The following is a 10,453-nucleotide window of genomic DNA, read 5'->3' as shown; positions in this document are numbered from 1 at the left end:
GAAGGGAGGAAAGAAGAAAAGGAGGGCTGCGGTGGATGGAGGAAGGGGAGGAAGAAGGGAGAGGAGGACTGGGGTGGATGGAGGAAGGGGAGGAAGGAAGGGAAGGAGGACTGGGGTGGTTGAAGGAAGGGTAGGAAAGAAGGAAAGGATGGCTGTGGTGAATCGATGTAGGTCAGGTCGGAGAGATGTGAAGGATAGACAAAATTAGGTCAGAAAGGACAGGTAGGATGGGTGATTAGAGGAAGGAAAGAAGGAAGGAGAGGTGGGCTGTGGTGAATGGAGGTAGGGAAGGAAGGAAGGACGGAAGGAAGGAAGGGTGAGGCGAGACGGGTGAGACGAAGAAAGGAAAGGAAGACGGGGGCAGGTTAGGAAGGAGGACAGTTGATTAGAGGGAGTGGATGAAGATGAATGAGGAAAAGGTGAGAAATAGGTCAGATAGGAAGGAAGAAGATGAATGAAGAATAGGTGAGAGATAGGTCAGAAAGGAAGGAAGAAAGGAAGAAAGGGCATGTGGAGACGAAAAAAAAAAGAAGGACTGGGGCAGGTCAAGAAGAAGGGCAGGCGTATAGAATGATGGAAGGAAGGCGAGAAAGAAAAGGAAAGACGGCTGGGGCGGAGATGGATGGAATTAGGTCAGCAAGAAAGAGAGATGCGCAGGGGAGGGTGGAATTAGATCATGAAGAAATAAAGGTGGAAGGCAGGGGCCGGCGGGGGAGGGTGGCAGTTCCTATCAGTGAGAAAGACAAGATCATTCCCTGCACAATCTCTATAATCAGTTAATGGCTCAGTCCAATCAGCCGTGAGCCTCGTTTTGTCAGGCTGGAAGGTAATGGAGGAGAAGGGTGGAGGGGGGAGTGACTGGAAGATCTGGCAGAGGAAAGAGAGAGAGGGAAGCGGAGGAAGGAAGGGAGATGAAGGAAAGGAAAGGAGGATAAGATATGAGGGATTAACTGGACTGTCTGGGAGAGAGACGGAGAAAGGGAGAGGAAGGAAGGGGTAAGGGGGATAAGATATTGAGGCAGTAAAACGAAAAATATAGGAAGGGGGGGCAGGGAGGAGAAGGGGGAATGGGAGAGGTACCCAGAAGAGAGAGGAAAGGGAGGAGTGGAGGTAGCAAGAAAATGGTGATTGGTGGGGAGAGTGAGGGGAGGAAAGAGGAAGGGGAGAAGGGGAATGGGAGGAGGAGAAGGGAACGAGAGATTAAGGTGAAACGGAGGTGGAGGGGAAGGAAGGGTGACATGTAGGAATAGTTTGGCAACACTGATTAAAACTTGGGAAAAGTGGAAGAAAACAAAGTAGCAGAGAGTTGAAAATACGTACTGGATTAAATAGAGAAAAAGGGACGCATAGAAGAGAAGAATTTAGACAAACAACCTCAAAAATACGACAAAGAAAAGAGAAACAGAGAGATATTAAAAGGAAAAGGTTACACACAAGAAACGGAACACAGGAGAGAGAGAGAGGAGACAAAAATAAACAAAGAAGAACTGCAAAGAAAAGTGGAGGGAAAGACGAAAGAATCAGAGCGTGGAAAAAAGAGGGGAAGGAGAAGGAGTGAGGGAGGAGAGGAAGGAAAAAGGAAAACAAGGAAGAAAGACAAAGAGAGAGAAAGTAAGAGGAGAGAGAAGGGAAAAAGTGCAATTGATGATGATAAGAAGCAAGGGATACGGTAAATGAAGGTTAGGAAGCAGAAATATAAAAAAAACGAGTGAGAAAATAAAAGGATAAAGTAGAGGAAAGGAAAGGATGCGAAGGATAAAGAAGGGAAAGGGAAGGGATGAAAGAAAAAGTCAAGGAAGATGAAATAAGAGAAAAGAGAGACAGCAATGCAGGGAAAGAAAGACATAGAAAGGAAGAAGAGAAAAGTGTATAGAGATGGACAAAAAGCTAAAGGAAACAGAGGAAAGAAGAGGAGGAAGAAAGAGGAAGAAAAAAGGAATGGAGAATAGGGGAGGAAGGTTGAGAAATGAGGAGAAAGAGAAGAAGAGTAGCAGGAAAGGAGAAAGAAAAGGGAAGCAATGAAGGGGAAAAATGAAGGATAAGGAGAAAGAACGGAAGAGAATGGGGGAAGGGGAAAGAAGAGGAGGTGGAGAAAGAGAAAAGGGAACGAGAAAGGAGGAAGAAACGGGAGAAGAACGAGGAAAGGAAAGTAATACAGGGGAAAGAGGAGAGGAAAGAAGAGGGGAAAGAAAGAAAGGAAAAAGAGGGGAGGGGGTGAGAGGTTAATAAAGAAGGAGAGAAGTAAGAGGAAGAGGAGAAAGAAAGAAAATAAAAGATTGGGGAGGGAGATTGAGAAAGAAGAAGAGAGAGGAAGAGGAAAAGAAAGGGGGTTAGAAAGAAGAAAGAGGAAAAGAAAGTGGGTGAGAAAGAATGAAGAGGAAAAGAAAGGGGGTGAGAAAGAAGGAAGAGGAAAAGAAAGGGGGTTAGAAAGAAGGAAGAGGAAAAGAAAGGGGGTTAGAAAGAAGGAAGAGGAAAAGAAAGGGGGTGAGAAAGAATGAAGAGGAAAAGAAAGAGTGTGAGAAAGAAGTAAGAGGAAAAGAAATAGGGTTAGAAAGAAGGAATAGTAAAAGAAAGGGGTGAGAAAGAAGGAAGAGGAAAGAAAGGGGTTAGAAAGAAGGAATAGGAAAAGAAAGAGGGTGAGAAAGAAGGAAGAGGAAAAGAAAGGAAAGAAGGAAGAGGAAAAGAAAGGGGTTAGAAAGAAGGAAGAGGAAAAGAAAGGGGTGAGAAAGAAGGAAGAGGAAAAGAAAGGAAGAGAAAGAAGGAAGAGGAAAAGAAAGGGGTTAGAAAGAAGGAAGAGGAAAAGAAAAGGGGGTGAGAAAGAAGGAAGAGGAAAAGAAAGGGGGTGAGAAAGAAGGAAGAGGAAAAGAAAGGGGGTTAGAAAGAAGGAAGAGGAAAAGAAAGGGGGTGAGAAAGAAGGAAGAGGAAAAGAAAGAGGGTTAGAAAGAAGGAAGAGGAAAAGAAAGGGGGTGAGAAAGAAGGAAGAGGAAAAGAAAGGGGGTGAGAAAGAATGAAGAGGAAAAGAAAGAAGGTTAGAAAGAAGGAAGAGGAAAAGAAAGGGGGGTGAGAAAGAAGGAAGAGGAAAAGAAAGGGGGTGAGAAAGAAGGAAGAGGAAAAGAAAGGGGGTGAGAAAGAAGGAAGAGGAAAAGAAAGGGGGTGAGAAAGAAGGAAGAGGAAAAGAAATGGGTTAGAAAGAAGGAAGAGGAAAAGATAGGGGCTGAGAAAGAAGGAAGAGGAAAATAAAGGGGGTGAGAAAGAAGGAAGAGGAAAAGAAAGAGGGTTAGAAAGAAGGAAGAGGAAAAGAAAGGGGGTGAGAAAGAAGGAAGAGGAAAATAAAGGGGTGAGAAAGAAGGAAGAGGAAAAGAAAGAGGGTGAGAAAGAAGGAAGAGGAAAAGAAAGAGGGTGAGAAAGAAGGAAGAGGAAAAGAAAGGGGGTGAGAAAGAAGGAAGAGGAAAAGAAAGAGGGTTAGAAAGAAGGAAGAGGAAAAGAAAGGGGGTTAGAAAGAAGGAAGAGGAAAAGAAAGGGGGTGAGAAAGAAGGAAGAGGAAAAGAAAGGGGGTGAGAAAGAAGGAAGAGGAAAAGAAAAAGGGTTAGAAAGAAGGAAGAGGAAAAGAAAGGGGGTGAGAAAGAAGGAAGAGGAAAAGAAAGAGGGTTAGAAAGAAGGAAGAGGAAAAGAAAGGGGGTTAGAAAGAAGGAAGAGGAAAAGAAAGGGGGTTAGAAAGAAGGAAGAGGAAAAGAAAGAAGGTTAGAAAGAAGGAAGAGGAAAAGAAAGGGGGTGAGAAAGAAGGAAGAGGAAAAGAAAGAGGGTGAGAAAGAAGGAAGAGGAAAAGAAAGAAGGTTAGAAAGAAGGAAGAGGAAAATAAAGGGGGTGAGAAAGAAGGAAGAGGAAAAGAAAGAGGGTGAGAAAGAAGGAAGAGGAAAAGAAAGAGGGTGAGAAAGAAGGAAGAGGAAAAGAAAGGGGGTTAAACAGAAGAAAGAGGAGAAGAAAAGGGATAAGAAAGAAGGAAGAGGAAAAGAAAGAGGGTGAGAAAGAAGGAAAAAACGGGAAATGGACAACGAAGAAGTGGGAAGGAGGAGGAGGAGGAGGAAGAGGAGGAAGAGGAGGAAGAGGAGAAAGGAAAAAAAGTTAAGATAGGACAAAAGAGGAACAACTGGCGCGAACCAAGGAGAGACAAATAGGGAGGAAGTAAGCAGAAAGGAGGAGGAGGAGGAGGAGGAGGAGGCACGAGGCTGATCTCTTTACTTCCAGGTCACGTAAAGTCGTTAATGACTGAACCCAACTTAGAAAAACGCGCCGGATCTTCTTGGATTCGGTGCGCGGATTATGGATTTTGCGAACTCGAAGTCTGACTCGCCTTTTCTTTTTCTTTTTTTCTTTTTTTTAGTTTCTCTCCCCGAGGCCTTTTCTTTGTCCAGCAGCTTCGTTCTTTTTTTTTATGGTATTATCCCGCAAATCTTCCGCTGATCTTTCTGTTTACTTTTCCGTTATTTTCTTTTCTCTTTCTCATTCTTTCCTTCGGTTCTTTTGTAATGTTCCTTCTTACTGTTCCGTGTGCCTCCCTCCTCTCTCTTTAACTAGCTTATCTTTATCTCTGTAAATTTTCTTAACTTGCATTTATCTTTTGAATCCCCGTTTTCTCTCTTCCCTACTTCCCTTCCCCTTTTCCCTATGTATTCTTTTCTGGCTAGGTGTGTATTCTGATTTCTTTTCGGTTCTCTCTTTCAAGGCCAGTGTGTGGACGGGAGGTCGGGAAGGGGGCGCTGAAGGACCAAACACAAATACACTGATTGTTATAACGTGAAAAGAGGTAACGAAACACAGAGGAGATGAAAGACACACACACACACACACACACACACACACACACACACACACACACACACACACACACACACACACACACAGTTCTCTTATCATGTGCGTTCTGCAAGAAATTATTGAACTATTGAGCGGAATTCCACAAGTATTGGGCTGAAGATCAATTAGAAAAATACAGAGGTTCAACGGCCATGCTCATCTCAAACAAATTCGCATGCAGGAGGAAGACCTAGAATCAGTTCATGAAGATGTATGCTCTGGACAACTGGTACAAATCACCCCTTAATTCGAGCCTGAGTCACTCTACCGTCATGTTTAAAGCGATATATATGTGTGTGGGTGCGGAAGGTGTGTGTGTGTGTGTGTGTGTATGTGTGTGTGTGTGCAATGTGACATAATCGCTTATCACTAGGTAATTAAACTCGCACTAATTTCCACTCTTTCAAGTTTCTCCCTCGACTGATAAGTGTCCAGACAAGTGTGTGGTGCAGGGAAGTCACCGCCTCGGCCTATCTTGTGTTTATTTTAGAGTATGGGAAGAGGAGGAAGCGAGTTAATGGAGAAGGTACAGCAGGGTGAAGGGGAAAGACATTAGGGGCCGTACTCTTAAACATTTCGGGGTACATTCTCACATATTAGACAAGGCTTTCGTATATGAGTTGTGTTCCTTTTCATGGGTACTTCTACGACCCTGGTGGTAGTATAACCCTTCTTCCGTACCTTGAACCTAAGTAAGCACTCATTAGAACCCGACTGATCTTCACATTGGCCTTTGGAATAAGATCATATGAGCAGCGAATGCATCTGAGAATATCGACCGATGAGTTTACAGTTGCATTTTTTTTACAGCTTAGGAGACAGTTCAATGGCGTAAAAAAAAGAAAATAATGAAAAAATTAAGCCCTCTAGTTACTGCTCCTGAATAGAGTAGAGAGGAGGAAATACAGTTGCATGGAGTAGGTTCGTAATTTTTTTCTGATGTAGGAGTAGTTTATCGGCGTGTGTTGTGTTCACCCGATAACTCTTAATCTATAAACCTCTCTGTCTCCCTCTCTCTTCCTCCCTCTCGCTTGTCTGTACCCGCCTTCTTACTGTTCCGTGTGCCTCCCTCCTCTCTCTCAACTAGCTTCTCTTTATCTCTGTAAATTGTCTTAACTTACGGCCTCATTTATCTTTTGAATCCCCGTTTTCTCTCTTCTCAACTTCCCTTCCCCCTTTCTCTATCTCTCTCTCTCTCTCTCCCTCACCTACTCTCTCTCTCTCTCTCATAACTTTCATTCCCATCGCCTCTCTCCTTCACTATCTCTCTCCTCGTCTTCACCGTCGTCATTCCTTTCTCAGTGACCTCGTTGCCGGCTGTACCATCGCTGACGTCCGCTCTTTCCCCCTTTATAACACGCCTCGCTCACACCTCATCTCGGGCGCCGCTGCCTTACTCTAAATTTACGGCCCCGGGATATTGGACTCATAAACTACTCGCATATTTAAAGAGATACGCCGCCGCGCCGCCTCTGAATATTTCGCGACAGGGACGAAATACCGCCATTCGTGAGCCTTAACTTGAACGAGTGAGTTTTGTTGAAGAGGATGTGTGCTTAGTGTTACATAATTAAAGGCATTTTGTGGGGGAGGGGAGTGAGTGTGTGTGTGTGGGGGGGGCCTGGGTCTGTCTGTTTCGGGGGGAGGGTCTGTGTGTGTAAGGGGGGAATCTGTGTTGGGGGGGGGGGAGACTTATGAAGAGAGAACAAGGGTACTTCATACTTCAATAGTGAATAAAAGGAAAAATCTCTTGAATCAGGAGTTTTGTGTGAGTATTTTTCTGACAAGTAAAATACACTAATTGGGTAAAAAAATATCGACTTACAAAGGCTTCCTGTCACTGGTGTAGCTTGCTGGTGAATTGTAAACACACACACACACACACACACACACACACACACACACACACACACACACACACACACACACACACACACACACACACACACACACACCTTGAAAATGATAAGTAATGAGTCTCCCACGTAACTAAGTATGAATTTTCAACATTATCAAAAGGTCATTGATATTACGGAAACACGTTATTGCATTTAACTAACCGTTTAGCTCAATTAATTGCCGTTACTGATTAGGATTAGGATGATTATGATGATGACGGTGATGATGATTAGAAGAAGTGTGGCGGTGATGGTGATGCCGATGATGATGATGATAAATGATTCTGGGCACACATACGTAGAAAAAGTAAAGTATCAGAAGCCAAGTAGCAAGGAAAAAACAAAACAATAACAAATATAGTAGTTTTATTTTTAACTTTTTACAAAACTGTATATGAAAAAAAAATACTGATGCGAAATATATATGTACATGTAAATGGCAGTCACGTCAAAGATGATTAAAATTAAACACGTGCCTGTCAACCCCTGAACAAAATACAAATAAATGCTCATAAACTGAAGAGAAACTGCAAACACATAAATTCGTGTGACATGACAACTGTTGCAGAGTATCGCTGAACGCTGAACTGAATGTCTATCTGTCTGTGTCTGCCTAATGTCAATATCTAGGCCAGTGTATCTATCTCTTTACATATATTTGATCATCCTTTATAATTAGTTGACTCTACGACTTGGCACCGATTGTCTTTAGTTAATTTGTTGGATCTGATAGATTTATGGATTAGGACGGCAATTTGTAAATGATCCGCTCCCTATAGGATGCCGGACCTCCTGCAGTATCCTCATAACCTCCTGTATCCTTATGTACCTAACCAGTATGTCCTCCTGTATCATCTCGCGGATCACCTCCTCCTCCTCCTCCTCCTCCTCCTCCTCCTCTAGTCCTTTCTTTCTTGTTTATTCCTCCTCCTACTGTTCCTCTTCCTCCTGTCCTTCCTTCTTTCTTTGTCTTCTCCTCCTCTTTCAGCTCCTCCTCGTCCATTCCTCCCTTCCTTGTCTCCTCTTCGTCCTCCTCCTCCTCCTCCTCCTCCTCCTCCAATTCTTCCTTCCTTGTCTCCGTTTCCCACTCCTGCTCCTCCTAACCTCCTTCCCTCTTCTACCTCCTTCAATCTTCCTTCCGTATCTCCTCTTCCTTTTCTTGCTCCTTGTTCCCCCCTTCCGTTTTCTCCTCTTCCTCCTCCTGCTCCTTGTCCCCCCTTTCCTTTTCTCCCTGGATGCCCCGCCACCGCCGCAATCTCAGCCCAGCCCTCCAGCCCTTACGTTGCAGGCTCGCTTCAATTACTCGCCACACGTCGGCAGCCACGAGTCTTGGGGCGGAAGATTGGGTTATAGGGAAATGCACATGTCCGTCGAGAGAGAGAGAGAGAGAGAGAGAGAGAGAGAGAGAGAGAGAGAGAGAGAGAGAGAGAGAGAGAGAGAGAGAGAGAGAGAGAGAGAGAGAGAGAGAGAGAGAGAGAGAGAGAGAGAGAGAGAGAGAGAGAGAGAGAGAGAGAGAGAGAGAGAGAGAGAGAGAGAGAGAGAGAGAGAGAGAGAGAGAGAGAGAGAGAGAGAGAGAGAGAGAGAGAGAGAGAGAGAGAGAGAGAGAGAGAGAGAGAGAGAGAGAGAGAGAGAGAGAGAGAGAGAGAGAGAGAGAGAGAGAGAGAGAGAGAGAGAGAGAGAGAGAGAGAGAGAGAGAGAGAGAGAGAGAGAGAGAGAGAGAGAGAGAGAGAGAGAGAGAGAGAGAGAGAGAGAGAGAGAGAGAGAGAGAGAGAGAGAGAGAGAGAGAGAGAGAGAGAGAGAGAGAGAGAGAGAGAGAGAGAGAGAGAGAGGTATAGACAAACAGACAGATACATAAACAGATACATAGACACAGATATAGACAGGCAAAAAGAGACAGAGACAGACAGACAGACAGACAAGCAGAAAAATAAACAGAGACGGAGGCAGAGGCAGACACAGACAGATGCACAGACCGACACACAGAGAGAGAGGTCTTTTTTACTATTATTTTGATGCAATGCTCGTGTTTGTGATAATATTAATAATAACTGCGAGGTGTCTGCTACTGATGCCACACTGTAGTTTGCATCCCTGGCGTCGCTATCCATTTTTCCCGGCGTGTTAATAGTGCTACTTGTCACGCGCGGGGCGGCCGGCGCGCTCCATTTTCCGGCGCCATAATTAGTGAAGAGGTATTCGCTGCCATCTGTACTTGTCTGTCCATGTGTGTTGGGCTTTTTATCCATTACCTTCCATCCTTGACGCGTCGCCGGCCGTGCAAAAATGACTTCATTAGGCCTTGGTAAAGTGTGTGCGGGTGATTTTTTATACTTTTTTATATTTTTTTTTTTAGCGCTTGCCAGGTCGACGGTTTTGCAAAGTGGGTTTAATAGTCTATCAGTCACGCTTTGTAAGTTTATTGGAACAGGTTAAACGTGGGAAGTTATGGAGTTTTGTTTTTGTGTTTCAGTTTTCTCTGACTTCGTTATCACTCTGTTCATCGCTGCTTACGTAGGATGATCATAATGTTATCAGGGCAATAATTTTGAAGTTTTCATGAAGGTCGTTACTCCTACGTACGTGATAAGAAGATATCATGAGAGAGAGAGAGAGAGAGAGAGAGAGAGAGAGAGAGAGAGAGAGAGACAGAGAGAGAGAGAGAGAGAGAGAGAGAGAGAGAGAGAGAGAGAGAGAGAGAGAGAGAGAGAGAGAGAGAGAGAGAGAGAGAGAGAGAGAGAGAGAGAGAGAGAGAGAGAGAGAGAGAGAGAGAGAGAGAGAGAGAGAGAGAGAGAGTGTAATTTTGAGCCTCATTTTTGTAGAAATATGTTTAAATAAAGAGAGAGAGAGAGAGAGAGAGAGAGAGAGAGAGAGAGAGAGAGAGAGAGAGAGAGAGAGAGAGAGAGAGAGAGAGAGAGAGAGAGAGAGAGAGAGAACGTAAACGGGGTAAAAAAAAACATGCCCATACATTCCTTGGTGTAGGGATGAACCACACGACTCTGATTTCGCGTAACATCACTCGCTCTTCGCGGAAAAGTTGAGAGTATTGATTTTGAGAGGAAGAGTTCGTTGGTGTTGATGGCGGGGAGGAGGCGGCGAGGCGAGAGCGTGGGGTGCTGTGACGAGGCTGAATGCGATGCCGGGACAGTGTCTGGGGTGGTGGGTAGGGAGGGGGGGGTGGGGGTGTGAGAAAGGGAGGTGAGTGTGTGGGGGGAGATGAAAGAGAGAGGTAGGGGGGGTGGTAAGAGGCAGCTGAATTGTTGTTGAGATGGTGGCGGTGATGTTGGTGGTAGTGATAGTGGTTGCTATGATGACGGAGATAGTGATGTTGGGGCGGCGATGTCGGTGGCGATGTTGGTGTTAATGTTGGTGATGGTGGTGGTGATATTGGTGGTGGTGTTAAGTTCAAAGGATGTTATAATAAAGGAGAACAGGATCTGCTTATTTGTGGCAGTGGGAAGAGGAAATCCGGGCAGTTATCAGCTTAAACATGGGCTGTACGGGCTTGAGATAAAGGCGGTGGAGATAGTGAGGTGGTCTAGTGATGAGGGTGGTGGCAGAAGTGGTGGAAGTGATGTAGTGGATGTGGTGGTAGTGGCAATGGTGGCAGTAGCATCATGGGACAAGGTTGCCTATTTATCTGAGTCTTATTAAATCGATAAAAAAATCAAACAGGTTGTCCTTGTGATAGAATGTCCTTGTGA

The sequence above is a fragment of the Eriocheir sinensis genome, chromosome 26, assembly GCF_024679095.1.
Source record: "Eriocheir sinensis breed Jianghai 21 chromosome 26, ASM2467909v1, whole genome shotgun sequence".
Lineage (NCBI taxonomy): Eukaryota > Metazoa > Arthropoda > Malacostraca > Decapoda > Varunidae > Eriocheir > Eriocheir sinensis.
The sequence above is the reverse complement of the archived record's forward strand: the minus strand, read 5'-3'. Positions refer to the sequence as shown.